The 10,000-nt window shown below is 32.3% G+C and overlaps 1 protein-coding gene across 2 annotated transcripts in view; it reads left to right on the top strand.

Annotated features, from left to right (window-relative positions):
• Positions 1–10,000, top strand: part of LOC137651945 (LDL receptor repeat-containing protein egg-1-like) — a 15,353-nt gene that overhangs the window by 2,881 nt on the left and 2,472 nt on the right. The gene's annotated exons all lie outside the window — the stretch shown is intronic.

Genomic DNA, 10,000 nt, shown 5'->3' with positions numbered 1-10,000 from the left:
GTCACGATATCACAGTATTAGTCATGATTTAGAGATTCAATTTTTCAATACACATAATTTTTACAATTATTACGTTGCATAATAGATAGCAATAATGATAAGGCTTTGGAAGTCTCTTTATCAATCGTGGAATCTAAATCAGTCTCAATTTCTTAAATTTTAGTATGACAGACATTGTATGAAAGAGGTTGTTCCGCAATTATATGCGGTATATCTTAAATGGGGTAATTTGATCTCCACTGTAGAACTTATTTAAGTAACAAATATGAGGACAAAAGCGCATTACCTCTCAGACATGCAGACGATAAAAAAAAAAAAAAAAAAAAAAAAAAAAAAAAAAAAAAAAAAAAAAAAAAAAAAAAAAACAGACTTCAGAACTCTCACGGATTGATTGATAATTGACAATTCAGTTTAACACATTTGATCCATGCCGGCTGAACCATGGGTATTGGGAGTAACGGGAGGAGGGGGGCTATAGCCCGACCCTGCAATTTTTGGCCAAACATTTATTTTTCTGTCTCCTACTTCACAAAATGTTGAAATATACTAAACTTCATAAACATAGTAACTTGGAAAAATTCAAATATATTTAATTGCATAAATTTAGAAACTCATTATTTATGAGAATTATCATTCAAGAGCAATTTCCATTATAGAGTAAGGAATTATGGTGCTTATATATATATATATATATATATATATATATATATATATATATATATATATATATATATATATATGTTTATATATTATGTATATGTATATAATTATATATATAACCACAAATACCCCCAAATTTTCTTAGGTTGTGAATCCATTGTTGTCTTTCCCTTCCAATACTTCTCTTACAATGTATAGGGAGCCATTTTATTATTCTTTTCGTCTATATATCACCCGTCCTTCTCCTCTTATGTCCTTCCTATGTCCATTTCTTTTTCGTTTTTGTTGTTAGTATGCCCTCTGCTTTGACTCATTCTCGTATCCATGTTACTGTTTTTCTCTCTTAATGTTAATTCCTTCATTATTCCTTCCATGCATCTTTGAGTTTTAACTAACATATGTTTTAAGCCTTTAGTACGGCTCTAGGCATCTAATGCACAGGTTAATTCCGGTAAGAACTTCCGATTAATTACTTTTCTTTTTAGATAAAGTGGGATGTTAGACTTAATATTCTCCTTTTGTTTACCAAAAGCTCGTCCTCCTTTGCTTATCCTTCGGTCTCCTGTCTCGGGGAAACACTTAATGTCAGTCCCAAGTACGTATATTCAATAAAAATGTCTATGTGTTGGTTTCAACCATTGTTTGTTGTCTCTGCGTTTTCATCTAAGTTTTCTCATATTTTTACTTATATACAGTTTTAGTCCTACATTTTTGCTCTCTCTCTCCTAAAATCTTCTTTCTTCTATTGCAAATCCTCCTATGATTCACTAAACAGAACTATGTCATCTGTAAATCTTAAGTTGTTAAGGTATTCACCATTAATGTTAATTCCTATATTTTCCCACTCTTAATTTCTAAAAACCTCTTCTAAACATGCTGTGAATAGTTTAGAAATGATGGGGTCCTCTTATTTAACTACTTTCTCATTCTAAATTTTCTTATTATCTCTATGTAGTTTTAGAGTATTCTATTTTCATAAAATTTTAGGATTGCCGTATAGATATATCTTCTATGGTTCTAATATAAGTATCAAATATTCCATGTTTTTGAAGGGTTTCATCACTGCTAAAGTTTAGAAAGAATCAGAAGATTTCCCACAGTCTTTAAATGCCATAAAAATGGTTTGTCTTACTCAATTGAATTTTCCATTAGCTGCTTCATTGCATGGATATCGTCAGTTGAATATCCGCTACTAAAACCAGCCTCCTCTCTTTGTTGATTAAATTCTAGCCGTCTTTCCATTTTACCTAATATGTTCTTTTTAGATATTTCATAAATTACTCAGATTAATATACTTTGTGTCTCTCTTTTTGTGAAAGAAATAGAAGTTGAATGATTCCCAAGCTGGAGGTATAGAGCAGTCTTGCAAACATTTTTTACAAAGTAGAGCGAGATTTGCCGCTATGAAATACTCTCCACCTATCATTATATGATTTGTTAATCCATTTTTTCCTGCTTTACCTTTTCCGTATCTTTTAACAATTTTTTACTCCCACTGCTACTTTCGGTATCACATTAGGTGTTTTATTATTTCTATTGGCTATATTATTTCTTATTTTACTATTGTATAACATTAGATTACAAATCCTCTGTATCTTTATCACTCAATCTCCTTTGCTGAATTATGCATTTCATCCGTTATAACAAATACCTGTTGGCACCATGTTCCAAGTGTTTTTTTCATTAACTTGATGCTTCTTCCTTTCTTTAGTGTTTCCTCAATTTTAGCCTGATTATGTTAATGGATGTTCTGTGTTTTCAGTTTTTATTTTTTTTTTTTTTGGTTAGTTCTCCTCATTCTATCTTATCTCAATTATGATTTAACCATCATTTTCAATCTTTCCTCTATTAGATTTTCAGTGTTTAATGATATTTCCAGTTGACCTTATATAAAAATGTTTTTATCTATCTTTTGTGCTGTTTCCAATAAAAGTCTTATCAAATTACTATTAAATTTCCTCTTTATTTGCTTCCATTTCACCCTGTAACTAAGAATATCTATTTGTATTGCCTATCTAAATTTATCTTTTTACAGAAGTTTATTTTCTTGCTTAAAATTTATTTTTTTTCTTCTTTCCTTAGATCTAGACAAATTTTACTTCTCACAAGTCTATGGTCAACTGACTTTTGATTTTTATTTTCGTTTCTACATTTGGGCTTCTCCATGTCCATTAGCAAACAAGCTGCGGAGAAGGAATGGATTGGCAGGGTCGTATAGGAGCACCGAAAGGTGATAGGATATGTACCGGCTCCTCACTTATTCTTCCCCTTTGAGGATTAGACTGGGAAAGGTATATTCGGGGTGTAGATACCTATGGTTATCTTAGGATACGTCCCGGATTATACACGATTTCTTCGGATAGTCGCTCTAGGGGTTAGAACCCCCTGATACCTGACGGCAATTCTCTTACAATACCAATCGTAGAAATATTATACAGTAGAAAGTTGCTGGAGGGAACTTCCATCAGGACGACATGGCTATCTCACCCAAAAATAGATTTTTCCTACGTGAAAATCCCTTTTTCATACGTGATGGCGTGCAGGACTTTCATATTACTATTATTTTTTTTAGCAAGTTGTTCAAGCATGTTTCTTCTAAAATTTCTTATGCTTACTCTAAATTTGCATACAGATAATTCTCCTCTCTTCTTTTGACCTACTTTACAAAGAAATCCCCCAAAGCAAATACATATAGTCTTACATTTTTTTCAAGATATCTCCAGACCTTTATAAAAAGTGTTTATTTCTCCCTTTGTATTGGATGCTGTTTGTGAATATGTTTGAATAATCTTCATTTTATACTGGCTAGTGCAGCGGTAACGTGTTTGCCTAGCATTCGCTTGGCATCAGATAGATCCCCACCCGGGACAGTGAGTTGAAGCTGTTTACTAGGGTGGCACTGTGGTAGGGCTCCACAGTGGGGGTATGGGCTTGTCTGGCTGATGTTCTGGTGAGCTTTTATTCTAATGGAACTGGAATTGAAACCAGACACCTTCAACCTTTAACCTTTAATAATCAATCCTACAATTCTATCACGGACTACTATAAAATATTTTTGTTACTGGCAGGATTTTTACTAAAAAAAGCCTCTCCATTTTCTTGGTCCCTTTACACTCTATAGAAGATTCCCCAGTTTTTCTAATTTCACCTAATCCTATTATATCCGGGTTTATTTTTTTCAGCTTTTCAAGTAACAATGAAAGATCTTTCCTAAACAGGGTTCTGACATTGTAATTTCCCAGGTCCAGTTCCCTAAGGTGGCATTTCTGTTCCATATATATATATATATATATATATATATATATATATATGTATATATATATATACATATATATATATATATATATATATATATATATATATATACATATATATATATATATGTATATATATATATATATATATATATATATATATATATATATATGTATATATATATATATATATATATATATATATATATACATATATATATATATATATATATATATATATATATATATATATATATATATATATATGATAAATTTGGCACATTTAGACGTGTTTTTCATTTTCAAATAAGCCATATATATTTGATACATTAATGCATGGATTCTTTTAACGACCTCGGGATCAGTGCCCCAGGTGAATTCACACAAAGACAAGAGCTTAAGGTCGTTAAGAGAATCCAGACATTCATGTATCAAAAATATATGTCTTATTTGAATATATATATATATATATATATATATATATATATATATATATATATATATATATATGCATATATATACATACATATGTATATATATAATATATATAAATATATATATATATATATATATATATATATATATATATATATATATATATACATATATATATACATATATATATATATATATCTGTGTGTATACAATTTTCTATGACCAATGAAGTATTATTATGTCTATGGAGGACTCCTTGGATTGTGAAATTTTCATCTCCATACCTTATCACCATATTTTAAAATAAAGGCAAACCTTATAATTATCAATAAAATATTAGATAATTGTCGTCTGTAAGTTAGAAATTACATGAAATTAAAAATATAATAACCGTTGAAAATTTAAATGTAAAATTGGAACTGAAAAGACAAATTATATATAGAATAAATTGTAGGTGAACACATAGTAGGGTTAGAAAACTGATAGCCCTAATTGATTGATATTGGAATGAGTTTATAGTAAAGAATCAACATCGTTAGTATGTTTTTGGCAAATGCAAGAAGAAGGCCTAACGGTATTTTATAGGTCATTCTGCGCAAAGGGTAATTGACCACATAAAAATCTTTTGAAAATATTATTTCGGTGTTGCAACAATCTTCTGTCATATACCAGGAAAACGTATCTATGGATGATTCCTCGTAAATCGTATTTTTAAACTTTAGCAACCACCCCCCTCCCCCACACCACTTGAAAAAACCTCACCTACGCCCCTCTAAATGCCTTAGATTCTGTATATAATTCATTTCTTTATTTTGGGGTATAGGAAAAAATCATATATACCTTATGCTGGCATCCATATCTTCAACAAACCTTCCCTTTATAGAATATGGATCAATTATTTTTCTTTCAATATATATGAACAAACAAATCTCCAAGCGCCTGTTCAGTTAATGACATCGGCACTGTAGTAATGTTAATCAGTGTTTTATCTTATTGACGTTGATTTGACGAGATTTATACAAAGTAAATAATCACGTAGGGATAAGAAGAATAAAGCCAAATATAACAAATAAATTTTCATATAAACTGGGCTTTAGGCACTACTGATTTAAATGATGAAATAAGAGCCTTCAATATTCCTAAGTAATTATGAAAACGTTAATGGAAAAGCTCTCATCAAAAGTATTTCCTTATTTATAAACATTTTTGCCACTCAGGCAAGATTTATAGGACTACCAACCCACCCATCCTCAAACAAGTTATTTTGTTTTTGTTTTTGTGAATTGCTGTTATATACTGTAACTAAGGCTTGAAAAAAGAGTTTTCCTAGGCTTGCTAAGATATGAAATTTTCTTTTATGAATAGACAGATTTCTTTAATCAAAATATATGAGATAGCCATTGGGAAAGTACTGCATTTCTATTGTCGCTGAGAGTTGGAATCTTTTACTTTATCTTTATGCTTATGCAGGTTTGACGCAAATAGTATTTTACTATCATCTTTTCTTAGGATCAGTTTTTATGTTGACTAATGTCTCTTACAAGTAAGAAAATGGAGTTTTGTCAGTCCGCCCGATAGCTGCTAAATATCTGTAACTTCCATACATTTTCTGATGTTTTTTCTTATGCACCTTAATGCTTATGTTGAAAAGGATAACTTGCTACCTAATTAACAGCTGGATTTTGTGAGGTGCTTTTAGTTCTTTTTTTTTTTTTTTTAGTTTTCATCACTGTGAAGATTTCCCTTAAATCTTTTCAAGTATATATAATTAGTTTTGAGATTAGTGAAGTTTCTAACTACATTATATTTACCATGATGCCTTTAATTTCTAACTTAACAGATAAGAGTTGTTTGATTATCGTCAGCATAATGTTTGAATCTCCAGGTAACATTTAACCATTTCTTAAAGAGGGGCCCATAATAATCACAGGAATATAATAGTTGTGTTCCATTAGGAATTGCTGCTAGTTTATTAATATTTTCATTGTGTAGACATGATTAACTTTATGGTTTCTCCTTCAAAGAAGGATATTTCTTACGCATATAACGGCACTCTCTTAATGATCATCACATATCCTGAGAGTAGACTTGCTTCATTATTCTGTGAACAGAGATCCAGCTAAAATTAGTACATTGTGAATACTATGAGATGGGTGGGTAAAATGTATGGTGAAAATCTCAAAGTCTGAGGTTCGGTATTTCCAGGACATTGGATTCCTGTCGTAAAATTTTTACGTAGGTGTTGTTTGCTAAATTGTGTGATTATCTTTCCAAATTTTAACGGTTACTCTTGATTTCTTGTTCACAATAATCTCCTAGGCCTATTGCCGCAAAGGGCCTCCTTTAGATTTTGCCAGTCGTCTCTATCTTGAGCTTTTATATGGATACTTCTCCATTCATCATCTACTCCACAATACATAATTCTCAGCCACGTAGGTCTGGGTCTTCCAAATCATCTAGGTCCTTGTGGATCCCAGTTCAAAGTTTGGTGAACTATTCTCTCCTGGGGAGTGAGAAGATCATACCAAAGCCATCTTCATCTCTCCCTCACCATAATCTCCTTTACATATGGCACTCAAGTAATCTCTCTTATAGTTTCATTTCTAATCCTGTCTCTGGCCTTAGTGCCAGCCCATTTGGCCTAAATTCAATCAATCATGTCGAAAGTAAAAGCGAACATGCAAGTAAATCTCCATCGATAAAGTTTGTCATACTTGATCTGAACTAGATTCTGAAGAGATTTAGCCTGATTTTTATATGTATTTTCAGTCAATTTGTTTGCCAGATTTTAATTAACCTAGCCATTGTCTGATTTATTTTTTTCAATATTTCATTAAAATGTAGTTCTCAAGATCCTGTAATGGAGATCATATTTCCTAAATATTTAAATGATTCCAAATCATTAACCCTTTCTCCTTCCTATGATATTTCATCTTCCACTGCATATTCCGTGCTCATCATCTAATGTGATATTTCATGCATTCTGGTAAGCAAGTCCTATAGTGTTCTGTTAAAAAGGACAGCGTCCTCAGCATTCTCTAGGTCTGCTAATTTCCTAATACCAGTCCAGTGCAATCCTTCCCCACCTTCCATAACTGTTCTATGCATTGCAAAATCCATGAGGAGGCTAAGCAACATAGGTGACAAGACATTCCATTGGGGTACTCCACTGGAAATTCATTTGATAGGACTCCCTTAACATTAGCTTTGCACATGCTATGATCATGAATAAACTTAATCAAATTTACATGTTCTAGGGGAACTTCAAAATAACGCATGACTTTGCAAAATATTTTCCGGTGCATACTAAGAAAGGCTTTTTAATAGTACACAAATGCCATCAAAAGGGTGGTTTCTATATTCTACACATTGCTGTACCCGATGTGTTAAAATGAAGATTTGGTCAATACAACTTCTACCTTTTCTAAATCGTGTTTGTTCATCTATATTCTTTTCATTAATCTTTCTCGCTCGTCTCTTTGGAATGAACATACTGTATCGTTTCATGATAACTGATGAAAATGTGATGCCTCTGTGATTATTGCAATTAGTCAGGTCTCCTTGTTTTTGCCATTTTCATCAACACCACTGGTTCCCATTCATCAGGTTTTACTCTTCATGCCACATTCTACCAAATAATCTTGTAAGTATTCTTGGGGTTACCTCATTTTCGACCATATCATCTCGGCAGTCATTCCATCGTTTCAAGGGGCTTTCCATCTCTTTAGCTTTTTAATGATATATTCGACTTCAACCACACTGAATAAATTCATGAACACATTAGGGTCTTCCTCACCTTCGGGTATATCAATCAAATTATTCCCTTCATATGTCGTATTCATGACCTCACTAAAGTGTTCCATCCAACGTGGCTTTCCTTCATCTTCTGTAGTAAAAACGGATCCATCTTTCTTCTTCATGGGTGTCTGCTCATTAGTCTTTGCCCCAGTAAATATTTTATTAATAATTCTATGAACAATTTTTACACCATAGCCACTCCCTGAATTTATAGCTTTGTCACCCTTATCTGCTTTCCTGTCTAAATATTTTCTCCAGTCATACCTGGCTTTTCTATTGACTTCATTATCAATAATGGAATACTTAGCATGCTCTACATTGTAATTTTCATTATTTCCTCGAAAACTTTCAACGATCAATTACTGTCTTTATCTTATTTTTATAGTATCCCAAGTATAATTTCATATCCATGGTTTTCTCCTTATAACTGCATGTCCCAAAACTTCACTACCAACTGGACTGATATATGTTCTTAATATTACACCATTCCTTATTAATTGTCTGTTCTTCGTTCCTTAAAGTCTCTAAGTCTGCAAATCGATTCCTACATTCTATTGCAAAGGTTCCTCTGTGGTTATCTACTAGAAGCATTGTTGTATCAAACCTAGGTATTCCATCTACAGTTCTCTTGGGTGCTTTCAGTTTTAATTAAATATGTGGCGATACGGAGCTGGTGATCACTACAAATATTTGAGCCTCTATAGCTTCTTACATGTCCCAGAGTCCTCCTTCTCTCTTTATCAGTGACTATGTGATCTATTTGAGTTTTGTAATTGCCACATGGTGAAATCCAGTTAGTTTTGTGGATGTCCTTGTGCTGGAAAAGAGTACCTCCGATAACAAGATTGTTTGTAGAATAAAAACTTAAAAAGAGCGCCCAATTTTTATTTGCAACTTCACCAAGACCCTCAAAACTCATCACATTCTTTATACCTTGATTATCCCTTCCAACTGTAGCATTCAAGTCACTAATCACGATTTTTATATCTCTTTCTGGGATCTCATCTATTACACTCTGCAATTCTTCAAAGTAATCCTCTTTCTTTTTTTCAGAGACTATATGTTAGTGCATATCAGAATATAATACTCATATAGCACTGCTTTTATTTGAACTTTGTTACTAACAGTCTGCTATTTACTGCTCTACATTGCGTTAATGCCTTTTCTACTCTTGGAGTTATCATCTTTCCTACCCCCTTTTTTTTCCCAAATCCATCTGCTCTTCCTGAGTAGGTATATATATTGCCTTAGTCTAAGATTTCTTCACCAATTCCAATGCAATGTGTCTCACTTAGGGCCAAGATATCCAAACTATATTTCATAAATTCATTTTCCAACTGCTGAAACTTCCACATCTGATTCATAGTTCTAACATTCAAATTACCAATTTTCAATTATTCTTTATTACTTATAAAACGGGAGATTTTCAGCACCCTGCTACGCCTGGGACTGGTTGCTATTCTGTCATTTTCGCTATCCATAGATTCACTTTATCCATAGACTATTCATTAGCTAAAATCATCAAAGGATAGCCAGTTCCTTGTGATGTGTAGTGCTTATCTATCTAAGGCAAGTGACCCATGCCATTCCATACTAATTCCAGTGATCTATCTACCTGGCGATAGGAGTAGGAGCCAAAAACACATATTGTATAACCCCTTACAACCAATCCATCACCCTGATGCCAATGACTACTTGTTAACTTTTGAAAAATATATCCTGTAAAATTTCCTTTCTTTCCTTCTGTAATGATTCATTTTCTTAGATAAAAAACTAGAGGACTATTGAATTTCTTACCTCTGACTTTGATATTTATATCAAACACCGCTGGTTAATTAGATCTTCAGGAATTT

This window comes from Palaemon carinicauda, chromosome 13, assembly GCF_036898095.1.
Source record: "Palaemon carinicauda isolate YSFRI2023 chromosome 13, ASM3689809v2, whole genome shotgun sequence".
In the NCBI taxonomy this organism is placed as follows: Eukaryota; Metazoa; Arthropoda; class Malacostraca; order Decapoda; family Palaemonidae; genus Palaemon; species Palaemon carinicauda.
The sequence above is the reverse complement of the archived record's forward strand: the minus strand, read 5'-3'. Positions and strand labels throughout refer to the sequence as shown.